At 41.9% G+C, this 26028-nt stretch overlaps 1 long non-coding RNA gene across 1 annotated transcript; it reads right to left on the bottom strand.

Annotated features, from left to right (window-relative positions):
• Positions 1-684: 684 nt before the first annotated feature.
• On the bottom strand, positions 685-25348 carry LOC122481842. The gene is made up of 5 exons (XR_006296943.1): positions 23334-25348; positions 16275-16496; positions 6910-7231; positions 4662-4792; positions 685-1949 (listed from the first exon to the last, which is right to left on the bottom strand). It is a non-coding gene; the product is annotated as an uncharacterized LOC122481842 (long non-coding RNA).
• Between the last annotated feature and the right edge of the window lie 680 nt (positions 25349-26028).

Below are 26028 nucleotides of genomic sequence, written 5' to 3'. Positions count from 1 at the left end.
GAATTGGAACTTGATACTCCACTTTATGGATTTCAGCGTCTGATCGCCTCAATCTTCAAATATAGTCTGCTCATGGATCCCTATCGCTGGGCTCTAATCCGCTTCGTGGCACACTTTTGTGCATTGTGTAACCTCCTCTATGTCTTATCGACAATTTTCTATAGCTAACACTGTTATCTACTGTCATTTTCCCCAGATACTTTGTTCTACCTGCCAAACTTGAATTTTCTCTTCACCTTGCATCTGAGCTCACTCCAACCACAACTTGACAGTCCATGATTAAGTCCCAATCTTCACTTCTCCTGGTCTGCTCTAACCTAATTCACCACACCAAGTTGGTCTGCAGGCAAAAAAAAAAAAAAAAAAAAAAAAAAAAAATCTGAGCAATGGGTAAAGAAAGGTGACTTTCTGCTTTCTTTCTTGCTCCTCTCTTAAAAGAGATAATGCTAATCTGATTGGCCATATTTCAAGACATTGACTGGATTATGTTTACTGGTGAATGGGATCTCTGGCAATTGCTCGACCAGTACTTGCTGAGCTTCTGTCATGAGCCAAGTGCTGTTTTACGTTCTGGAGACACAGCAGTGGATAAGACAGTAGCCCTGACATTCTAATGAGACGAGGCAGGCAGTGACCACATATTTTGTGAATGAGTGCTACCAAGAATATGAAATAGGTCCATATGTGAAGAGGATCAGAAATGATGCTTTTGCTATAATGAGTGGGGAAGCGCTCTCAGGGGAGATGACATCTGAGTTATGACCTGAAGCTGAGGAGGAAGTGACTTTGTCAGGGAAGATCATTATTAACAAATGCAAGGTCCGGAGAGAGAGAACGAGTTGGTGGCATATTTTACAGACGGAAAGAAGGCTAGTAGTGAAAAAGCAGGAGGGTGGAAGAAGATGTACCACAAAATTGCATACCCTCTGTTTCCTTTATTCTTGCAGCTAGCTGGGTCAGTTGAGCAGAGCCTGAGTCCTTGAACAGACCTCGCCACCTTGTCCTCTGACTCTCTCCTCTTCTCCATTCAGATGCCTCCAGCTGGGGTGCGGAGGGGTGGCTTCTGAGTTTTTCCAGAGTGCTTCATTATGGAGAAATGGAGCCCTGGGACAATTTGTAACAAAATGATAGCTAGTTTATCGTTTGTCTTATTCCCTTGAGAACCCTGCGGAAAAAGCCATGCTCAAGGAGCAAAGGGAATTCAGCTCTTCTTAGATTCTTCTAATACTATCCAACACCCACGACCAATGGCTGCCATGTGAAGTTGGCAAATGATTGATAAAATGTTTGTATCGAAAGGAACACCATACTCTTAGAACGAAGGGCGTAAAAGGGTAACAGGAAAAGAGCATAATCTAATTCCGACCTCAAGTATTTTGAACAAATTTCCTAAGCTTGCATCACAAGCTGATATGCAGGAATCCAATTCTTAAGAGCTTGTTTCACATGTTTACAGATATTAAAATGTCCAGAATGCTCCTTTTTAAAATGTGTAGTGGCAAGCTATTGACGAGACGTGATGGAACAATCCCCATTGATAACTCCGGATTTCCCTGGGGAAGGTGAGGAGTTGGGAGGCATATTAAATCAGCAATCAGCCATCAGTTTGCTTTTAAGAGACAGGAGCCAAACGTCTCCTGTTCAGGGAATGGGCAAATATCAGAAAACATGTCAGGAATTCCAAATTGGATGACCTTGGGAAGTTGCAAGGCATTACAGGAAATAACAGGAAATGAAGAATATAAAAGTAACTTAGCAGATGCTCTTGAGAGCTTCAGTGGTGGGACCACAGCATTGTTCTTTGGCATTAACCAGATAGGACAAAAATAGCACGAACTTCCAGCAAAGTCTCTGGGTGGGTGGCAGAACTTGGGGATGAAATGAGGTGAGAAGAGGCTTCTGTGACCCCTGTCTACCAAATCACTTTGGAGGCAGAAAGTCAGAAAACCCTGTAGATTAGAAATAGAATACGAATTACTTCAGGGAGAGGATTGAAGAGATTGCTGGCTCTCAGAAGATTTCCAAACCACATGAAAATGGATAGGCTTTTTAAAGTTCAGTGATTAAAAAAAAAAAAAACAAAAAACAAAAAACAAAAATGAATCAGCCTCATCAAATGAGTAAAAATCCGCTGCTTAGAGAAAACAAAGGGCATGCTTAAGGAAGATTTCAGATGTTCTGTTCTTGGGTCTTCTTCCTGTTTTCTTTTTAGTGCTGTGTTTTGCACGGGAACCTGATCTCACAATGGGACTTTGATTATATTTCGTGCTAATACATATATCCCCTTAGTCTGCTGATAAGGGAGTGGAGAGTCTCGGGAGAGGGCAGCAAAACGAGGAGGGAGGAAAATTAGGGCAGGCATTTCTGCAAGACTGAGTGAATACTACAGGAATTTGGTCATCTAAAAATCAAGAAAATATAAAACAGAGAGTCTAATGATTAAACTCAGTGAATGACGTTAGTTTTCCTTTTTATTCCAACCTCCCATCTTCCACCACAATTTAACCCAAGGTCCCTTTATTTGTTCATTCACAGATAACGTAGCATATGGCCTATTCTGGACATGGAACTCCGACGATTGCTTGTCCAAAGTCCCCAGGATAAGCATCCAAGGCCTGGGTTGCGAAGACAAGTCACTTTTAATGCTTACCGGGGCTATACTCGAAGGTCCCTGTGGCAGACAGAATTCTAAGAATGACCCCCCCCCCAAAACCATTGTCCTGTGTTATCCATTTCCCTTTGAGGGGGGGGGCGGGGGCGGGGTGGTAGGGGCCTGTGATTTTGATGAGTCATTCCATGACCCTTACATTTATGGCCAAGGAAGACTGTCCAGTGGGCCGAATCCGATCACATCAGCCCTTCGAAAACATCAGAGCTTTCCCCAGCCGCTCACAGAAAAAGAAAGCTATGTGAGGTCATGAATTTGTTAGTTAACTTGACAGGGGGAATTTTTCACAACGAATGCCTAAATCAAAACACCATGATATGTTCTTAAATACCTTACTATCTTAAACGTCAATTCTAAAGCCAAAATTTTTGACACATGGATGGAACTGAAGGGTATTGTGCTACGTGAAAGAAGTCAGTTACAGATGTCACTTATACACAGAATCTTAAAAAAAAGGAAAACAAATGAACACATAGCAACAACACCAAAAGAGAGACACAGACTCACGAATACAGAGAGCAAAACAGTGGTTGCCAAAGGGGAAGGGGTGGCGGAATGGGCGAAATGGGTGAAGGGAATACAGAGGTACACACTCCAGTGATCAAGTAAATAAACCAAAGGCACGAAAAGTACAGCATAGGGAATACGGTCAATATTGTAATATACTTGTCCTGGTGAGCATTTTGTAACGTATGTAGGTAACGGTTGAATCGCTGTGTTGTACACCTGAGCCTAATTTAATATCGTATGCTGACTATGCTTCAAAACAAATCCTCGTTACATCTGCAGATTTCCTTTTCCCGTGTAAGGTAGTCACAGTTTCCAAGGATTAGGATAAGGACATCTTTGGAGGCCATCCTTCAGCCTTCCACAAGAGATTTCCCGCACTTCGCTCTATTTTTAAATTTAACCTTTTTTGCCACTTGGGTACCCCCTCGGCTAATAACACATTAGACACCAAGGTATAATGGCAAATAAGGGACAAATACTTGCCCTTCTTTATTTATTGAACACCCGCAGGAGGTCTAGGAGGGCATCTGGGTGCACGTGTTTTCCAAAACTCCCAAGTTATTTTGATGTGTGCTGAAACGTGAGGCCCACGGCAGCCCTTGTACCCAGCACTGTCTAAACCTACTGAATGAGAGTTTTTATGGGTGGGTAGGGACAAACGCCTTTCCTTTGTTGTGCAATACTGATGTGTACAAAACCTTGGGTTTGCCTATTGGAAACATAATGGTCCCTAAACTAGTGCCCAGAGGGGATAGGACCTACAAAGTTGAAAGCTCAGAGAGCAGTAAGCAGGGGTTTGTGGGAAGCCAGTGAGAGGTAGCATAAAGAAAAAAAAAATCCCTTCCTTTCCACTAGGAAGTGGAGACACAAGGCTAGAGACATAGGTCTCCACTGGTGAACATGGGCATCTCAAGGTCACATGGAATCTGTCCCCAGAAGGTGAAAGAAAGACGTGTCGAGTGAGGCTATCCAGGCAGACTGTTTACACTTTGTCATGGCTGTAAAGATCTAAGAAGGGATTTTTAGAAACTGTTTTGACAGAAAATAACATAGGCATGGAAGGTCCATAGGCATGGAATAACATGGAAGGTCGGTTTACCATTAGGAGGAAAATCACCTCTGAGAAGCGCCTTAGGGCGAGAGTCAGGTGGGAGGGGAGAAGGCAGGATTCATTCTGATGGGTGATCTGGGAGGACACCCACACTGTGGTCCCTGAGCAAAAGCAAAAGCCTCTCAAGGCCACGAGTGCGAAGTGACTTGGTACCAGAAGCAAGAGAAAACCAAAGATCAGAGTTCTGTCCTAGACAGTAGAACTGTCTGCACTTTGACTCAACTGCCCCGGGCCAGGCAGGAAAATCCGGGAGTCTGGTGAATGTCATCTCACTGCCTACATGATGACTTCCATGTTGTTTATTGTCAAGACAATTTCGCAACAACATTAAAACAGTTTTTAAAGAAAAGACGCACCAGTAACACCACCTACCTAATCCAACAGCTTAATGAAGTCTTTGGGAATGACTCTTGAGGACCAACATTCCTGCTTAGTACACATCAAATCCTTATTCTGGTTCCGAAATTAGTCTTTTTCTTTTTTTTTAATCTCGCTTTCCACATCTAACGTTAAGTTGCAAAAGCAGAAATGAATATTAGATCATGAATAAAAATGCCAAATAAAAGTCAATTTAAATAACAAGAAGAAACACAGTTAACATGTAAAGATCTTTAATGTTTTCTTTTGTCTTCATAAAGCACTACATATCTCGGACAGGGCAAAAATTGAAACTGGGTAGGTGAGAAAAAGAAAATAAAAAGAACTCTTAATATCACCTGGAAGGAACAACATTAATATTTTGTGTCTGTGCATATACTTACACTTACCTTTTCTCCTAATGAGACCAGACTGCACGTATCATCTGTTAATCTGTGTGTGTGTGTGTGTGTGTGTGTACGTGTACATCACTCTACAGAGGTGGAAAATCTAAGACATTCTACGTTCTTCTCCTGCCACATTATCTGAATGCCTATTTCATAAAATATTATATGGATATCACATTTCTCCAGTTCTCCATAAGAAGAGGATGCATTTCAGAGTGTCACAGCTGGGGGTCTTAGTCAACTAACACTCCTTGGAGTCAGGGAATTGTGAAGTTCATTCTCAAGGCCACCACCAATGTATTAACATTTACTTAACCAGCAACATGATACATAAACGAAGGTGGTTGAATTATTTGCTGTTACAAAAATGCCGCACAAGGATCTCTGTAGTTAAATTTACTTCCTTTTCACATCTCAGAATGGCTTTTAGATTCAATTCTTAGACATATAAAAGCAGGGGCAAGGGTTATGGACATTGGATAGGTATTAAAAATTTGCCCTGCAGAGAGGCGGAGCCAACTTATATTTCTGCCAACAGTTTGGAAGAGGGTCCGTTTCTTGTAGCCTCACCAGTATGGTAGGGTCATTTAAAAATCATTGCCTGGGCACGTGGTTGGCTCAGCCGGGTCAGCATCGGACTCCTGATTCTGGCTCAGGTCGTGATCTCATGGTTCGTGAGATCAAGCCCCGCGTTGGGCTCTCTGCTGACAGCTCAGAGCCTGCTTAGGAGTCTCTGTCTCCCGCTCTCTCTGCCCTTCCCCTGCTCTTACTCTCTGTCTCAAAAAAAAGTAAATATTAAAAAAATAGAAATCATTGCCAATTTGAGAAATGAACAATGCTATCTCATTTTAAATCACATCCCTTTGATTCATCATCTTCTTCTTAGTTTTTTGTCCATTTACATTTTTTCTTTATGAATTACCTATTCATAATTTCCTAGGCCCATTTTTGCGGCAGAGGTGTTAAGCTTTGATTTATTGATTTACATTTATTGGATATACAAGATTTGTTTGTTGTACAATAACAGTATAGAGATTATAATATATTCTTGCTCTACTATATAGATAATAGACAATAGTATAACAAGTAAGCGTGTAAAATATCTTGGTCTGCCTCAGAAATTGCAAATATTTTTCTTAGTTTATCATTTATCTTCTAATTTTGTTTAGGGTAGGTTGGTTTTTGTGTTGCTGTGTTTATTGTGTTTTGAAGTTTCAATATTTTAATATAGTCAACTGTATCCATAGTCCTTTCCCTTCTAGATTTCTTCCTGGTTTTTTTGTTTTGTTTTGTTTTTTGTTTTTTTTTTTTAGAAAGACCCTCTCTCCCACAGATTATTTAAATACTGAGTTATATATTCTTCTCAACTGGTTACGGTTCCTAATGCAGCTGGACTCTACTTTCGTGGAGAATATATAGAAATGATCAAATGTTTATTCCCATATACCTAGCCAGTGGGCACAACACCCTTCATCAAACAAATCATCGTGTTCTCTTGTTTAAAGTGCTACCTTTTCCAGGCGATAATGATAGGTCACCCTGACAGATAACAGTTAATTGTTAACTATGTTCCAGGGCTTTTCATGAATCAACCTTTTCCTCCCCACTTCAGGCCTTGCTGCTGTTATTATCTTTATTTTACTGAGAAAGAGATAGGCGCAGAAGCGTTTTGTGACTGAAGCAAGGTCACACAGTAAGCCAGGACCCAGACCCTGTCGGGCTAGCTCCAGAGTGCTGACTCTTCACGTATTACCCCATACTACCTAATTTTTCACGTAGCCTTCAGTTTGCCTCTAGTCTCTTTTTTTGCGTCTTCCTTAACTATGTCATACAGCTTTTACGACTCCGTAACATACCGTACTATGTGGTTGGGTGCATCCCTGAGAGTCAGACCCTGTGATGAAAGTTCCTTAGAATGCAATCGGCAGGACCCACAGGCACAGTTGTGTGTGCTGGAACTAGAAGCTTCTCCTCCTGTAGTACTTCGGACATTTAAGTCGGAAGCATTAGGGTCATTCTGTTGAGCATCGCTTTCCGTGTACTTGCCAGGAGGCCTTTGAAATTCAGTTGTCGACGCTTCCACCCTCAGGTTCACGCTCTCCCGTATCTGCATGAAATTTCTTGACCTTCTGGGGATGCAGATGCTTCCTTCCCTCGTTCTGCTACAGTTGCTCAGTGCTAATTGGGAAGCAAAGGCATTAGCTCAGAACAAGGACTTGAACTGGGCCACAGTCATGATGTTTTTAGATTGGTTTCAGATGCACGACGTAATAATTTGATATTGTATATATGGCAAAACGATCACGACAATAAGTTTATTGCCACACATCCTTACAATTTTTTTTCCTTGTGATGAAAAATTTTAAGACAAGCGTTATTAACTGTAGTCACCCCACTGTGCACACATTATGTCCCCGGGACTTATTTATTCTCCAACTGGAAGTTTGTACCTTTTGACCACCTTCACCCATTTTACCCACCACCCACCCTTTGCATCTGGCGACCACCAATCTCATCTCTGTATCTGTGAGCTCTTTTTTTTTTTTTTTAATTTCATGTGTAAGTAAGACTGTAGGGTATTTGTCTTTCTCTGTCTGACATATTTCACATAGCACAATGTCCTCAAGGCCCATTTATCTTATCACAAATGGCAGGATTTCCTTCCTCTTTAAGACTGAATAATATTCCACTGTGTGTGTATTATATATAATATACACTATATATATAGTACAGTATATATATAAATGTATATGTATATATTCGTATTCTTCAAAACATCCTACCATGTTACGAAAGCAGGATGTGATTCATTCCCAAGGAGGGGACCTCTCAATTAGACATACCAATAAAGCAAGCTTGGGCCAGATACAACAAAATTGCAAACAACCCCACAAAGGATACAGTTTTTCATGGAATGTCTCCAAGGATCTTATGCCAAGATGTAGCTTTCAACTTGCATTTTACTTAAGTCTGTGGTAAAATTAGTTTTTACCTTTTGAATTCCTATTAGATTGCAATGCTGTGGGTGCTTGGAGGTGATCTGAAAAGTGTCAGAAATGTTGTCTGAGACCTTACATTTCTGATGTGCTTAGTCACCTCCTCAAAGTGGATGATTGAAGAAGCAAATTAATAATTAAAAGGAGAAAATTGGCAGAATTCATGGCGAGAGCTTTCCAGGAATGGTCAACTTGGCTGAAAATAAACAAAAAACACCCCATAGCACTTGCCACGGTGCCTGGAACACTGTGGGCTCTCATGAAATTTTTCTTTAGTATGGAGAGAGAATATAGTTTGTCAATTCAAAAGAAGTCATATGGGCCATGTAAAGTTCACAGGTAAGGACCTAACGTTTCACGCCTGATGACTTTGGAAGAAAACTCAACTTTTAAAGAAACTAATTTGGAAATCTGGGACTTTCTTGGTCTTTGTGCTATGTTTTAGGGAAGGAATTAAATAGAGAAACCCAAGGGCCCATCTGGAGCTTTAGGTAATTTGTCATTTACATAATTACTCTTTTCAAACCATGTCAAGTCTTGCAAGACCTTAAAGTCTCTTTGCCTATGTGCCAGTTTGTTTCTTTCTACTTGATATGAAATTATGTTAGATGATTCAGATTGATTGTGTGAGGCCGTTCCCTCCATGTTCTACTCTTTGTTGACATTCCTCTCCCACCAAAACAGATGCACACCCAGGCACTCATACCCAACATCCCAGTGTCTCTAGTAGGGACATTTTTATAAAAATAATATTTGATTGGATCCAACTGAATTTTCTTCTTTTTATAATTCAGTCTAGATATGGCCAAGATCAAATCCACTCTCATTTTCATTTATACTATATCACATTATTTACTAGATAAGGGACAGTTGTCCACTATTGTGGTCCCGAGCAAGAACTGGTGTCACCACCAGCATAAAGGGAGAGGATACCACAACATTCTCAAGTGAAGTTCCTTCACTGTCATATTTTAAATTGAGTTGATACCCTGGCTTTAGAAGGTTTTCTCTCTCTCTCTTTTTAATTTATAATTATCAGAGAAAGGGAATGTCATCTATATGGACTGAATCCCAAAGGCTTTCATCACCCATGTTCAAGTGAGCCGTCTTGGACAATAGTCTTTCAAAGGAAGATCTGTGCTACTCAAACTTACTCTGGTTATGGTGACGCAAATTTATTTTTTTCTGTGAAGTTTGTGCATTTAGAACATTGTTTACCATCGACAGAGTCAAGAACCAGACTTATTTTCTCTTTATTCACTCTGTGAGATTGTGCAGGTTCTGAAGATTTCTGATGTTTGTACTCATTTTATTAGGAGTGTCTCCTACAAACCAATTGTTAAAAGCCTTGACTCTGGGTGTTCCTCACATGCTCATTCTGAATTTAATTCTGGAGAGTGGCTATCTTTCAAGCCAGTAAGAAAGCCAGTAATTCCTTAAGTTTAACCTCTAAAATATTCATAGCTGGGGCTCTTACGAAGGAGTTGTTTTGCCACAAACTCACTACCTTTAGTAGAATATTTTAATATTTTAAAATTAAGAGGCATAAAATCTCAAAAAAAATACCTGGCAAACCTTATTCACTAGAATATCCATATCACATATCTCTATGGAAATATACATCTTCATTGACCCCACCACTCAAGTGCTACCATCTTGGTCTGGTCACAACCATTGCCTATTTGGAGGACTCCTTAAGTGCTGGGTAGTTCCAGAAACAACCATGTGAGGCTGTACTCAGCAGAGTTGGGTATTATTTGGGATGTGGTTTCTAAACGGTTGGTGATTCCTAGAATGACTAAATGAACAAAAGTACAAGGCAATTTGGCTCCATTTATTAATGAGGCTTTTGGCTTTGGTTTTGGTTCTATTCATTAAGTTCATCAGCACCCATAATCCCCAAAGCTAGTATTTAAAAAGAACCCAAGAGGGGGCGCCTGGGTGGCGCAGTCGGTTGGGCGTCCGACTTCAGCCAGGTCACGATCTCGCGGTCCGGGAGTTCGAGCCCCAAGTCAGGCTCTGGGCTGATGGCTCAGAGCCTGGAGCCTGTTTCCGATTCTGTGTCTCCCTCTCTCTCTGCCCCTCCCCCGTTCATGCTCTGTCTCTCTCTGTCCCAAAAATAAATAAACGTTGAAAAAAAAATTTTTTTAAAAAAATAAAAAGAACCCAAGAGGACCTTGATGGGAGAGGGCCAAGATGACACCCAATAAAGTACAAATATTTATGAGGTTGAATGACAAGACATCGTTTTTTGAAATTCATATTATCCAATTTTATTGATATTTAGAAACAAATGTATTCCTTCCTCTCTTCCTGCCACAGAAGAAAAAAAAAGTTTAATTATTGCTTTGAAGTATCTCTCAAGATTATTACATGTTTTCCCTTCATTCATGCATAGAGCAGACGAGAAATAGAAAATTAGGTCTTTCAGAGAAATTTTTCATCGCATGCAATGAAACAATTTTGTTTTAATTTTTCTCTTAAAGTACAAATGCACTTATTATTGTTTTAGTACTTTTATTATGCTCCAAGATCTTATTTGGTTTTGAATTTTCTGTCACCATTTACTGGCCAGAAGAGGGCTCAAAAGTGTTGGAATTTCAATAAGCAACTCCTGTTATTTTCTTTCTCCTGAACTGATTTGTATATATTAAGAATTGTTTATGTAAATTATTTCCTGGGATCTTAGATCTCACTTTTAGCTAAAGTTTTCCTTTCTTTTATACACTCCCAGGATAACAGTATTTACTTCTGTGCAACTCAGATGTTATGGTTCAGTAACATTTTTTCTAATTACAAGTCTCTCGTGTCTTTTATGTGGCGAGTCAATGACTCGTTTGGAGTAATTTGATTAATACAACATTTTTTTAAATCGTCAACACAATTCCAATCATGTTTCATAGCTTCAACTCAACATAAAAAATTTAAATGCTTCCACTATTATGACAACCTTAACACATATTTCAAATATTTTAGTACATTTGTCTCCGTGGTCAATGCTTAGTTTTATTACTTCCCTTACTTTGTTTTGCTTGTCAATGTCCCCCCTCCTACTACTTGTAGGTCATTGATGAGAAATTTCTACATCAAATTTAGTATCCTGAGGTTCAAGTTTCCATTATTCAAAATGACTCATGTGAAAGAAAGTAGATCCCGAAATACCCAGTCCTGTTGCCTTGGGCAAGTCACTTAATCTTTGTGAAACTCAGAAAAACAAGACTGAAGATCTCTAGGGTTGGTTCAAAACTGTAAGCTGTGTAATCCTCTCTCTGGAAATGCAGGTCCTTATGGAAAGCGTGGGGGGTGACATACGTTTCTTGGATACAATTCTCATATAAGATGCTCGGTAAATCTCCGGGGTCTAGCGCCGGGAGCTGGAACTAAGGTTGCCAGGTAAAATACAGAACCCAGCAATTGCATGGCATAGCCTTATACTAGAAAATTATCCCCTGATATCTGAAATTCAGATTTAACCGAGTGGATTTTGTTTTTAGTTGCTACGTGCCCCAACTTCATCCAGGCCAAATTCTTCAGTCGCCAAGCAGGCTCGCACCGCTGCAGTAGAAGGAAGGTTCATCATTATTCTATTTGCCAAACATTGTCCACAGTAGGTAAATTACAGTTGCCTCAAGCCCTGTGATCTCCAACAGCCTGAAGAGCCCAGAACAAGACCTTCCTACAGTTTTAAACATCCTTGAATGGGCACTGTTTTTATAAAAGAACCTTCTCTGAACTGTACCCACTCAGCAACCTCACCTACTCTGCAGTCTTCGTGGCTAGGCATATCAGTCAACTTGGCCAGGCTCGTGTGCTTCTCCTGAAAGTGAACAAGGAGGCAGGAGTGTCCTTTCCAATCTGGCCAATGATTACAGTTTTTAGTTGAGCCTAGCTTTTGAACAGTGAGGTGTCTTTTTGCAGTCCAGATGCTTTCAAATGCCAACAGTTGCTTCATTTTCGGAAGAGGATCTAGGTATAGACCCTCATCTCTCTCGTCTCACAAATGGGAGCTCTGCTTCTCCGTGTACAACAGGGAAGCCAGCGGCATGTCATATAACAGAAACACTACTTCTAACCCTATAATCCCTTTAGCCTCCAGATCCTTGCTTTTCAAGCTGTGATGTGCACACTGAGCGTCTGGGGATCCTGTGAAAATGTAAATTGTTGTTTAGTTCGGGGTGGTGTCCAGATGTGCCACTGCAGGTGGCCTGTGACCACGCAGAAGAGCAGAGCTAACTGGGAGCATTCACTGGGCAATTGCTCACCTGCGCAGGGATCGATGAGACACCCAGTTGTCCCGGTAAGCAAGAGATACAGTCATTCACTTAGGGGGATCCATGAAAATCTGCTTAATATCTTTGCCCCCCCCCCCATTCCAGCTGAAATCCCCCCATTCCAGCCGCTTACCAGCTTTAACACATGGCCTGAGGGCCAAGTTCAACTAAACCAGTCCTAGAGTAGATTAGATTTCACAATCCCTGACTAGTTAGTGCTACATTATTTACTTTTAAAAAATCATTATTTAAAAGGTCAACCAGGAAGAAGTGAACAGTATTAATTTGAATGGCTTTACTCACTAGACTTTTATAGTTTTCCTATTGACATCCTAAGATACCCTCCCTATACATTGCATAATCTACTCAATTTACTCAGAAGAATGGCAAGGCTATCGTATCAATCAACCTGTATTTTGAACGCCTACTAATGCCGAAGCCACGGTGCCAGGTAAATGATGAAGCAAAAAACAGAAAAAATCTGTTCTTTTCCTCCAACAAAGGTAGACATTAAATGCCTACAATGAGCCAAAAGTGTTTTTTTTTTAACAATTCCCTTTTTTTTTTTTTAACATTTATTTGTTTTTGAGAGAGAGAGAGACAGAGCATGAGTGGGGGAGGGGCAGAGAGAGGGAGACACAGAGTCTGAAGCAGGCTCCAGGCTCCGAGCTGTCAGCACAGAGCCTGACACGGGGCTCAGACTCCCAAACCGTGAGATCATGACCTGAGCCAAAGTCGGACACTCAACCAACTGAGCCACCCAGGCGCCCCGAGCCAAACATGTTTTTGACACTTTATTTACTTGACCTCTTTGAATTTTTGCAAGAACCCTCTGGAGATTATGATTATAATCTCCATTCTGAAGTTGAAGAACTACATCAAACTCAAAAGCTTCTGCGCAACCAACGAAACCATCAAAGAAATGAAAGGGTAATCTATGCAATGGGAGAAAATATTTGCAAACCACATATCTGATTTGGGGTTAATATACAAAATATACAAAGAACTCGTACCATTCATAATAAAAAAAATGAATTAAAAAAATGAGCGAAGACTTAAACCGACATTTTTTCCAAAGAAGAAACATACATGGCTAACTGGTAGAAGAAAAGAGTCTCATCATCAGGAAAATGCAAAGAAAAACCATAATGAGAAAGGTGCTGGCTGCCTTAGTCTGTGCGGCGTACAACTCTTGATCTTGGGGTTGCGAGTTGGAGCCGTATGTTGGGTATGGAGATTGCTTAAAAGTCAAATCTTTAAAACAAAACAAAACCAAACCACGACGAGATGTCACCTCACATCAGTTAGGATGTCTTTTATCACAAAGATAAGTGACAGCAAATGCTGATGAAAATATGGAGAAAAGGGACTCTTTGTGCACTCTTGGTGGGAATATAAACTGGTACAGCCACTACGGGAAACAATGTGGAGGTTCCTCAAGAAAGTAAAAATAGAATTACCATATGATCCAGCAATCCCACTCCTGGGTAAATTTCCTCCGTGACCAGGACTCTGGGAGTGCCACCGATGTAGACAGGGACATCAGGAGGGGGTAAGTTGTGATAAACACACAATTCATTTTATTTAGCATTTACCATGTGCCACTCTGCTCGCGGCTTTAGAACCACTGCCTTATTCAGTCGTCAACACTAGAGGTAGATACCGTTCTTATTATTAATAATGATAATATCGCCCCCATTTTACATACAGGAAAAATGGAGATAAAAGAGGGTAAGTAATCTGCTGACGGTGACTCAGATGGTCAACGATAGATCTGAGAGCTAACCCCGCATGTCTGATTCAAAGCCATGCTCGTGAGCCCTGTGCTGGCTGCGACCTCAGAGGAAGGGCTTGAGCAGAAGCGAGAGTGTGAAGCCATAACGTGCTTCTCTCTCTATATCCCGACTACGTTTTCCTGCATATTGTTCATTGCGTATCATGTATTCGTGTGTATCAGAATGAAGTTTTATTTCCCCTTCTAGATTATAAACTCTCTGAAAGCAGACCCTGGAACGCTTGAATTCTCAATGCCTTGGACTTAGGAGGTGCTCTCCTAAGTTTGAATGAATGAATGAATGAATGGAAACATAAGAAGAGTCATAAGGGCCAGACAGAAGGATCTTAGAGCCATGTGTATAGATGCAATATTTCACATATGCATTAAAAGAAAACAGACAATAAGATAGCAAACGGTATTAGAATTGCATGAGGAAAAACACATTCAGATTGAGGCACATCCCCGTGGTCTGTGAGCATCTCTTATTTTGCCAGGCTCCTTAACTTTTCACAATCGCGCTGAATCTATGTGCTTGCCATGGAATCCTGTGAAAATCAAGTTTCTGGGCAATGTCCACATTTTATTGCAATTGTTCTTTTCATTTTGGTTTCATCTGCTTTGCCCTCCCATCTGGAAAGTTAAAACAATGTTGTTGTTTTTTCTGTGATATTTGAGCTTCTGAATGACCGTTGCCATAATCCTTCATCCACTTATCACAGTTCTTGCTAATAACAATTATAATTGATTAAAAAAATTGAATCCATTGTCTAGTCTAGATAACCTGTCTACAAGGGAAAGACAGAATGGAATGGAATGGTAGGCTTCTCAGTCACACAGTTGTAATCTCTTGATTTTTCAGAGACATCTCAGCTCAACTATCCTCTTGTGTTTAACATCAGGAGGTGGGAGGTAGACTGAGGGGAGACGATTTTGGGCCAGGAACTTTTCCTCAAGGCAATTCACAGTCCAACGTGCTCACTTGCTTGGGACTGGCCAATCATCTCAGGTAGACCTGGGCCAAATTTAGACTCAAACCAGGGCAGAGTCTTGTCTTCCAGACTAAAGACTCCAAATCAAGAGATGAAAAATAAGGGGTGCCTGGGTAGCTCAGTCGGTTAAGCATCTGACTTCGGCTCAGGTCATGATCTCACAGTTCGTGAGTTTGAGCCCTGGGTGGGGCTCTGTGTTGACAGCTCAGAACCTGGAGCCTGCTTCGGATTCCGTATCTCCCTCTCTTTCTGCCCTTCTCCCACTTGTGCTTCTTCTTCTTCTTCTTCTCTCTTTCAACGTTTATTTATTTTTGGGACAGAGAGAGACAGAGCATGAACGGGGGAGGGGCAGAGAGAGAGGGAGACACAGAATCGGAAACAGGCTCCAGGCTCTGAGCCATCAGCCCAGAGCCTGATGCGGGGCTCGAACTCACGGACCACGAGATCGTGACCTGGCTGAAGTCGGACGCTTAACCGACTGCGCCACCCAGGCGCCCCATCTTCTTCTCTCTTTCAAAAATAAATACACATTTTAAAAAAGAGATCAAAAATAAATGTGATCTTTCACTGCACACAGGTCATTGACTGACAAAACAAAACTCACTGGAAAGAGCCGAGCGTTCCAGAATAAACCTGCCTTTCCAAACACCTTAGAAGCCTCACACGGGGCCGCTGTCCACCCACATGGAGCTACCTGGAAATCTTAAGTTAGGAGTCAAAACTTTGGACCAGAGAATACATCCGAGGCCTTTAAAAGATCATAACACAAATGACATAGGCCGCCTGGAAGGGGTGGGGGTTATTCCTCCCATCCTTCCTTCTGGGTTAAATAAAAAAATTTATAACAATTATTATAACAAAATATAACAATTATATAACAATATAATAATACAACAATATAATAATTAGAACAATTATAACAAAAAATTATAACAATTTTCTACCACTGGAACATGGGCTCATGAGAGTCAAGACTGTATCTGTTGTGTTCACTTGGAGTTCCCAGCACAGTGCCCATCACAGAAACTGTGCTCTAAGAAATACTGTGGAATCAGTGCTCAAAGGATATGGTGAAGCAAAGAAATGAATGAACGCAATAATGTATTAAGCACGTGGGGTATTCCATCTCGTATATACCCTCTGTGACCGAAGTTATTAATTTAAAGACATTCCGTGAGTGCTGCTTACCTGTGTTTTTCCCCCTGTGGATGCCAGAATCTTACTCCAAAAGGTCCAGTCAGGTCCACTCACACCAGATATCCATTTGTGAGCACATGTGAGGGCATCTTAATTTGAGATTTATGACAAAAATAAAAGCCAGATGAAGATTGATGAGGACTGAGGAGGACCGATCCCACGCCTCAGATAAGAACAAATTCCAGCGTCTTGAACATCGTTACCCATGACAAACTATGAAAGAGGGACAACGGGTTTTAGTTCCTTTTCACTAAAACTCTGGTATCCAACTTAACGAGGGTGACTAAAGCTTTGTGTGAGTCACATCTGTATCCGTTCTCGAGTGTTCCCTATTTTGGCTCCCATGTTTCCCTCCTTGCTTGAGACTCCTCAGTATTATCACAGAGAGTCTTCAGTCTGTGTTTACCTTTCTCTTTGCCCTGAAATCTTGTCCACCCTCTGCCCTTTCTGCTCCCCATGGTCTGATCAGGGGGAGGCTTCACCAGGGTGCTGGATGATAGGAAAGATTTGTGAGCCCCTTTTCAGGGAGGCAGGGGGAAATTGCTTTATGTTCAGAGTCCAAAAGAGATCACACTCTCCATCTGTCCACACCAAGACATTTTCTAGGCATCACCATTAAATGTTGCTCAGCTGCTGGGTGCCTGGTTGGCTCAGTTGGTTGAGTGACTTCATTGCAGGTCATGACCTCACAGTTTGAGTTTGAGACCCATGTGGGGCTTTGTGCTGACAGCATGGAGCCTGTTGAATTCTGTCTCCCTCCCTCTCTCTCCCTCTGCCCCTACCCCACTTTCTTTCTCTCTCTGTCAAAAATAAACATTAAAAAAACAATTTTTTTAAACATCTCTCTGATGCTGAGACATTGCTGTTTAAGCCTTCCATACCCAGAGCCCTCGCTTAGACTTCTGCCCATTATTTCAATTAATCCTGGTAACCACCCTGGGGCCAATTATCTTTATTCTCTTTTTCAGAATTTACTAAAGGCAGGTTTGCTTTAAGTATATACCATAAAATATTAGTCATCTAGATGCTTCACTTTGAAAAAAAAAAAAGTATTCTATGGTCAGACAAGTTTGAAAGAGATACATAAATCCCCTTCCTGTATATTCCCAGTGCACATTAATCCAGTAGCAGAGAAGTTTATTTAATTTCGTTTAACTCAGAGTATCCTACACTTTGATGTCTTTGTTCCTATATAGTACCTTTGGAGGGGCGCCTAGGTGGCTCAGTCGGTTAAGCATCTGACTCTTGATTTCGGCGCACGTCACGATCTCACGGTTTGTGATGTCGAACCGCACATTTGGCTCTGTGCCGGCAGCACGGACCCTGCTTGGGATTCTCTATTCCTCTCTCCCTCCACTCCTTCCCCACTTGCTCTCACTCTCAAAATAAATAAACAAACATCAAAAAAACAACACCTTTGGAAATGCTGACCTAAATCACAGAACAAGTAAGGGAGCAGAAGGAGGGAGAGGCATGAATCTGTGGCTTTTTGACTTTCACATAGCGTAATACACAGTATATACCTTCGCTAATTCATTAACGTATGTAAGCTTATTATAATATAACTATAATTATAACAATGTACCTACTATACCACACTACCTTCTTCTTTTTTTTAAAGTTTATTTATCTTCACAAAGAGAGAGAGAGAGAGAGAGAGCTAGTGTGATTTGGGGAGGGGAAGAGAGAGAGAGGGAGAGAGAGAATCTCAAGCAGGCTCCACGCTGTCAGTGCAGAGCCTGAGGCAGGGCTTGAACCTACAAACCGTGAGATCATGAGCGGAGCAGAAAACGAGAGTCCGGATACTCAACCAACTGAGCTGCTGAGGTGCCCCAGTACCTTCTTCTTTTTACTATTTCATTGATGTGCATATTGAAGGTAGAAATTACGAGGCTATGGGAAATATATACAAGACCGTTTAGGGGAGAAGGGAGATTAGGGACAAGCACACAAGACTGAGAGATGTTCTCTCCAGGCCAAGTGCCTCTGTAGTGACTTAGGATAAATAGGGGAAGGTTGCAGAAGCAATCTAGCTGATTCCAGGCTTTCGGTATCACCATTGACAATATCTTCCATATTTACATGACACTTTATACTTTGCAAAGTGCTTGTAAGTGTACCATGATGTTCGATTCTCATAGCCAATGTGGCTGGTAAGCATGAGGATTTTGCTTCCATGAATGAGGGGAGAGTCCAGGCAAAGCCTCATTCAGTGCCCGTATGGTTCGTACTATAACTGGGAGTTCCATTCAGATTTTGTTATTTTGGATCCGGGTTTTCCAGGGCAAGGCTATGTGATTGATGATGTTAGCAAGGCTAACCTGGGCAGGGAATAAAATCTCGGGACAAATTAAGACATGAGGAAAAGCCAAAGGTCATTCATTTCACAATTTTCCTAGAACTGACCACATATCACCAGCCCATTTACCGAATCCCACATGAAGAGCTGGCGTCCTATTCCCCCAGGAATCACATCCCCCAACTTTGTTCCTGTGGGAGCGTTGCCTCTCTTTTAGCAGAGGCCAGTGAGACGTTTGGGGATGCTGAGAATGAAATGGATTTGGGGGCACCTGGGTGACTCAGTCAGTTAAGCATATGACTTTTGATCTCAGCTTAGGTCATGATCTCACAGTTTGTGAGATCGAGCCCCACTTTGGGCTCTGCACTGACAGTGCGGAGCCTGTTTGGGATTCTCTCCCTCTCCCTCTCTCTGCCTCTCCCCTGCTCGCACTCTCTTTCACTCTCTTTTAAAAAAATGAATTAAATGAGTTTGGGCCAGGACTTTCACAGATTGGGATGACTTCCCCCAGAGCAGGTGCAGGGGCATTGAGGAAATTGGAGAGGCTGGTGAGGAAATTGGAGAGGCTGGGTAGGGGTTTCTTGTTGCAGAGTGGGAGGATTTGAGGTAATTCTGCGCTAAGAGGAGAGAGGCAGCTTGGCAAGTGGTAAAATTAAAAGTCCACAAGTAAAAGGGAAAGAATTCTTCAAAAGAATGAAAACCAAGTGTTCAGACATCCCAGAAGGAGAAACTTCAAGAGAGTCCTAATTAAATCATGGTGATTGAGTCATAAATTATTTCCACAGTGAAACACAATGTATTTCCTTCTCTCATGCATCAGTTTCTTAGAATTTTGTGTGTGTGCATTTTTCTAAAACACCAAGCATCATGGTAAGATTGCAAAGTGGTCGGTCGCACTGACTGTTACATGAAATGAAGCATAATCACCGAACTTCACTCCAAAGGAGAAAAGAACAGTGATGCCTGTCTTTCCGGGCCCCTGTTTCCTATGTGCCATCCAAACACCCAAACTGCTTCTTCCCCCCCCAGAAAATGAAAGATGAGTTTCTAAAGTCCTGGCTTTTGAGGTAGAAATAAAAATTTTCCTTTATTAATCATAACCAGATTTCTTCCTTCCCATGTGCAGAGCGCTAAGGCAATAGCATCCCTGTCTTTTCTGGGACTCCTACTTCTCCTGGCAAGTTGCTTCCAGAATTAGCAGTACTAGGAACTTCCTGACCTTCCTCTAGGAGCCTGTGACACAGGTCAGGATCCACACACCCATCTGAGCCCATAATATGTCTGTTCACGCCTCCACCCTACCTAAAATACTTCAATGGTTTTCCCATCGCTTGCTGGATAAGGTCAGAATTTTTTAGCATGGCATGCAATGCCTTCATGATGTGTCCTCAGGCTACCCACCTAGTCTTAACTGCCAAACATCCACTCTCTAGCTTGCCCTCAAACTCACTGAGATTTTTGCCTTTACTCAAGCAGGTCGGCCATGTTATCTCCCATTGAAGTTTGGCTTAAGATGTTACGCCAACTTGGAATGCCGTCACCATGTTGGGTACCTCCTCACAATCTAGGGCTCAGTTCAAGAATAATTTCTGAAAGTTTGTCCTTATCTTACCTACCCCACAACCCAATCCACATCAGATGAACACCAGTGTTCACTCTGGCATCACACTGAATATGTAGTCGTCTTCTGACATGATTGTTTTTTGAGTACTTGCTAGATATTGAATATTCAACGGTGAGCAAAACTAGCATCCAGCTTACAGTCTCATGGAGAAAATCAGCTATCAAAAGATCCCGTATAAAAATAAAAGCATTGACTGTGCTAAGTGGTATGAAGGAAAAGGATTCCATTAATGCATAAAATTATAGTCTGGGGAAGGATTGGGGCAGGGGGAGCGAGGTGATAACTGGACTGAAATTTAAAAGTATGAGTAAGAGTTAACTAAGTGAAAAGAGAAAGAAGCATTCCAAAGAGAACAGAAAGTCCTGCGTTTATTTATCTGTAAGTTCTGACAAATAGAGGCATGAAGCCATTTGTTGGGAGATAGAAAGCATGAAGGAGTGAGAGATTTAATAAATACATGATATCGGAGACACTGGAGTTCTGAGAATTGCCTCAGGCTTCTATGTTAACAGCCAAAGAATTTAATCTGCAAGTTGTTGGATCTGCCCCGTAGGTCTGGTGTCTGACCCCCTCTTCCCATTGCTGTAGGATAAGGCAAACTGTTTCAATGGTCAATCCCAAAGGACCACCTGTTACCAAAGGACGGTCGAGAGGAAATCAGCAAGAAAACAGCCTCTTGGAAATGGAGACCAAAAGTCTGGGGCCAAATTATCTGAAAAATAAGGGCAACATTGGGAAAAGGGAAAGGAAGGAAGTGCAGATAAAAGAAGAGACTGGAAAACACACGTAGATGGTTCTGGCCATGGAAAAGGCAGCAGTTGAACCCTTTAGTCTGGGCAGAAGCCAGGCATAATTATTAAGAGTAGAATCCTATTCTAGAAGTGATGAGAGGAAATCTGAACCCTTGGGCTCTGGGTAAGTAAAAGTTTGTTTGTTTTCCCAGCCTGAAGTGTGTGTTTGCTTCCAAGCCTTAGGGCTATTTGTCCCTGTTAGACCCTGGGGGCCGAGGCAGGGCTCTCCGTGGAGAACGTGGAGAACGGGGGAAACTTAGGGAATGTTTGTTTATATTTTTGATAATAAAAAGGGTGTTATTGTTATCCTGATCTCATTAAGTCATTTTCTCCTTCATTTTTCTAATTCACTCTGCAGGGAGCTTAAGAATTCATTTTCATTTACTCTTAAAACCTCTAAAGTGATGCCAAAAGCAGATATACAACTGTTCCCCCTGGGAAGGAGTGTTGCCTTCCAATCTGGAAAAGCATGAAGGAGCTGGTCTATATTGATTTTTAGTCAAAGCCATTGTCACTGGCGTAATCCTAAGCATCTGCCCCATGTTGAAGGGAGCTGTTTGTCCAAATATCTGTTCTTTCATGCTGTTCTGGACTCAAGCACTAATCTGAAAATTCATATTTGGCTTTTTTTCTAAAGGGACCCCATTGTCTTCCAGAAACAAGAGCAGGTTCCACTCAAGCATATGCTATAAAATATCTCTGACCAGAACTCCACCGCCAGAAATTTCAACTTTACAAGGGAGGCTTAAAAAGAAAAAGAAAGAAAGAAAGAAAGAAAGAAAGAAAGAAAGAAAGAAGAAAGAAAGTAAGAAAGAAAGAAAGAAAGGAAAGAAGGAAGGGTTAAAGAAAAGAAAAAGAAAAAGTGAAAACCAGGAAATGAAGGTCCCATTAGCAGTCAAGAGCCACAGCGTGTCATGAACGGAACTTTATTTACATTACTTGAAAAGACACATTTCCAGGTCTTCAGTGAAGCAAAATGACAGTAAGAAAAGAGTGAAGCTAGGCAGATCTCAGTCCAGCCCCATCCCTTCCACTGATAAACCATGTGAACTGGAACAAATTTTGGTAATAGGCTTCTCTCCAGTTCTCATTTCCTCCATCCATAAATGGGCAATAGGAAACCTAGCTTAAAAGATTCTCGCTGTGATTAGGAATTAGAAAATAAGATCTCAAAGTTAATGCTTACTTATTCAGTCTTATTTCCAACACAAACACAGCAAATTTCCTTCTCTGGATTTCTCCAGTCCGCCACTGAGCAGGCCTGGAATTCAAAGCAGGAAGAGGTTTCCCTAAGCGTTGGTGAGAAAGGACCTCTGGTCAGCTGATTTCAAAGAAGAGATGATGCCAGAACTTAAATAAGCATCCACCTGCAGTGTTTTACCCCAGAGTCAGAGACATTGGTCCTACCCTTCTCAGCAAGACCTGAGGGCAACTTAAAGACTCAGCAAAATGAGAGTAGTTCGATACGACACCCCCTTCCAAAAGAAGTTTACATTCTTCCTAGACTATCATAATTAAGGAGGCAGAAAGTAAGAAAGATTTTGGAACCATTTTCATCCATGAGTTTTTAAGTTTCATTCATTCTACGTTCACCTCACTGAGCACCTGTCATGTTCCAGGCACTCTTCCATATTTGAAATACATCAGGAAACAAAAGACAAAAATCTCTGCCCTGGGGAAGCTCAAATTTTTGTGGAGAGAAACAGGCGATAACCAATGAATACATCAAAGAAGTAAACAAATACATTATGGTCAAAGATGCTAAATGTGATGAAAGAAATATAGGGCAGGGGTAACAGAAGTTAGGAGGAGAGGGACAGGTAGGTTACAATTTAAAATAGGGCAACTGGAAAGGACTCAAAAACAGTCCTGTACTTTTTGATATTTGAGAAACCAAAAGGAGGCTGGTTCTGGAAAAGCTAAGAAATCACAATTCTTTTTCTGTTATCAAATTCCTAAATTGGACTTTAAGTGTCTGTCACTGCCCAAGTAGACTTAAATTCTTTAAGAATAAGCTCAGATGTGTGAAGTGCTGGGGTGGCTCAGTCGGTCGAGCTCAGGTCATGATCTCATGGCTTGTGAGTTCGAGCCCTGCATTGGGCTCTCTGCAGACAGCGGGGAGCCCGTTTTGGATCCCCTGTTCCCCCCACCTCTACTCCTTTCCCCTTCTCAAAAACAAGTAAACACTTAAGAAGAAGAAGAAGAAAGAGGAGGAGGAGGAGGAGGAGAATGAACTCAGATGTGTTCCCACAGTGCCTAAGATATCAACAGACAATTATGCGCTGAAGCTATTTTGATGCATGAATGAATGAGGGATAAATAAGTAAAACACTGACCTCTGAGAACTCATGGCTTCGTTTGGTCCAACAAACTGAGCATCTATTATCTTCCGTGTGGTTTAGCCATCTTGTCCCCCAGACCAAACATACCTCTTCCTCCTTTCCTCTCTCCCTGGTGAGTTTCTCATTCACTGTGCCCAAGAGGGTAGATCTGTTGGGGCCAATGTGGCACCTTTCACTATGGAACTCTAGGCAGCATCATAGCCAGCTACCTCATTGTTGAATTTCCTCATAGTTCCTTCCTGTTATGACAAAGACCAGAGGTCCAGTCTTGTGTCGAGGAGACGGGGATCCTGGCTGTAGGCTGGATGAAAATACAGATTGAACCTCTCAAGACACATTTTTCAGAAGGAGGATGCATGAAGAGTAAGCACACATAGTTTTGTGATGCAACAGGTATAAGAGCTTTCAACAACATATTAGAAAATGGGGAAGGTGAGGCCAAAGTTATTAGATAAACTCCCGGCTTGTGTGAATCTCTATGGTTTTAATATTGATTCATTTCACCGCAAGCTACAGTAGAAACTCGAATAGGTTCAAGCAGTTGAGCAAAAGCTGGCCCTTATCCAGGAAACAACTAGAATGCTAAATTCTCGAATGTAGACTGTTTTTTTATTGTATACATTTAACATACAACACAGTGCTTCTCATATTTAGACGTAGCACTTCCTATGCCATACTACCCATCTGCAAAATCCCAAAACTTAAGAGTCAGTAGCATAGATAAGTGCTAGGAGACAGGCCATGCTTAAGGAAATTTGTCCAAACCAAAACCAAAACCCCAGTCACTGAATTTGGTGGAAGTGTTCGGTGACCCACGAATTTGTGCCTGAATCAGTTGCCAAACAAGGGAACTATACCTACCTTTTGAGGCCCTCTGCATGGAGGTCCTTCTGGGCCAGGCAGGCATCTGTTTCCTCTTTGTAGCTAACTCAGGGCCCCAGACAAGACCTTGGGCAGAGGCAGTAGCTGGATGCAAATGTGCTGAGGTTGCTCTAGTTACAAAGGGATGTGGTTAGTAGGGTGGCCTGGTGCAGATCTATCCGGTTTAAAGAGGAGATAGACACCAACCGTGGTCTTCCCAGTTTCATTTTTAAGGTGTGATGGCAGGGTAGGACCCTGTGTCTGACAACTATCCTGCTCCTTTATTAGAACCGGAAGGAGACATTTGCAGTAGGCTTAGATTCGACTCTGACCGACAACAGCATCCTTCCTTGACAGCCAGGCTTGCTTGGTGTCCCCTGCAGTAGTCTTTGCTCACATGTCTGGGACTGTATCAGACCATGCTCAGCAGTGGGGACAAAAAATTTGGGCCAGGGGCAGGACACAGGACACAGGTAGTTTTTGTCTGCACAGCCTTTAGAAAAAAAAAAAATTAAGGTATTTTTCGGTATTTGAAACCTGGGAGGTTTCATATAAAAATCCTGGTATCCAACTTCTCTTGACAAATCAGAAGATCTGGCAATAGACAAGAAAGATGTAGATCTGGGGCCCCCGGGTTGGCTCTCCAATCGTCTACCTGATTTCACAAAAGGGCCGTACCTGTCTTGCCCTTGGAAGCATTTAATTGGTGACAAACGTCTCCCACCATCTTGACAACTAGTTCAAAGCAGAGAATAATGGTCATCATTTATCAAGTGCTCGTGATGGGTCACTCTTCTGAGATCTTCCGATGTATGAACTCCTTTAACCCTCAACAACTCCATGAGATGTATCCTACAGATTACCAAAAAGGGAAACTGAGACAAGAGACATTCAGTGGTGTGCCTGCAGTGACACCCTAATACGTGGCAGAAATCCAAGGAAAAGCAAAGGGGGTTGACTCCGGAATCCCAACGCCTGACTTCTGATCTACGCTGCCTTTCGGATTAGCCAAATGCACTCTCTTCTTCGAATGTTTCCAATTTCGTGATGTCTCTTCGGCTGTGTTCCAGCCTAACAAGAGTTTCTCACCATATGTACACACACATTGCATCTACAGGTTGATATTTTATGTAATAAATTTCATCTATAGAATATATTGTATAAGCCATGCTTTATATGTCCATTAGTCAATATATATACCTGTGTACATATATCCTGATGGCCAGGTTAAATGTTTTTTTTTCATCTGTTCAAGCTCTGGGAGTCCTAAAGGTACAGAAGAACTAAACCACAGTCACTGGCTGCCGTTGGGTAGAAGGGAGCCACAATCAGCTCCTCGAGGAGGTGGCTGCAAAGGGCGTGGAGATGGGGACAGATGTGGCTGTCCGGGAGCCCGAGAGCTTCTCCATCTGCTGGCCCCTTGGACGTCACATGTGCTCTGACCCAAACCACACACTAAGCCGAGCGTCTCAGATTCACTCCAGAACCTTCTTTGCTCAGGTTCCTGGCCACCACTTCTGGCAGGTCACTGCTGGAGCACCAGCCACGCCCTCCGCTCCATCCAAACTTGGCTGTCCCCAAACGGTGGCTCCCTTGGGCTCCTCACATCCTGCCTGCTTCTCCTGTAGTATCTTTGCTCTGTTCTGAAGGCTCCTTTATTAACCAGGCCCGAAGGCCGAAATCCTTTCTTGTTCTTTTATAACAAAATAAACGACTTCCATGTTATTTATTTTATTTCTGAATACTCCCCCGTTAGGGGTGATTTTTGTTATTGTTTGCTGAGGGTTGTTTTGTTATTGTTTATTTAATGAAGCCCAGGCTGAAGACG

Source organism: Prionailurus bengalensis, chromosome C1, assembly GCF_016509475.1.
Source record: "Prionailurus bengalensis isolate Pbe53 chromosome C1, Fcat_Pben_1.1_paternal_pri, whole genome shotgun sequence".
Taxonomy (NCBI): Eukaryota; Metazoa; Chordata; class Mammalia; order Carnivora; family Felidae; genus Prionailurus; species Prionailurus bengalensis.
This window is presented reverse-complemented; position numbering and strand designations above follow the sequence as displayed.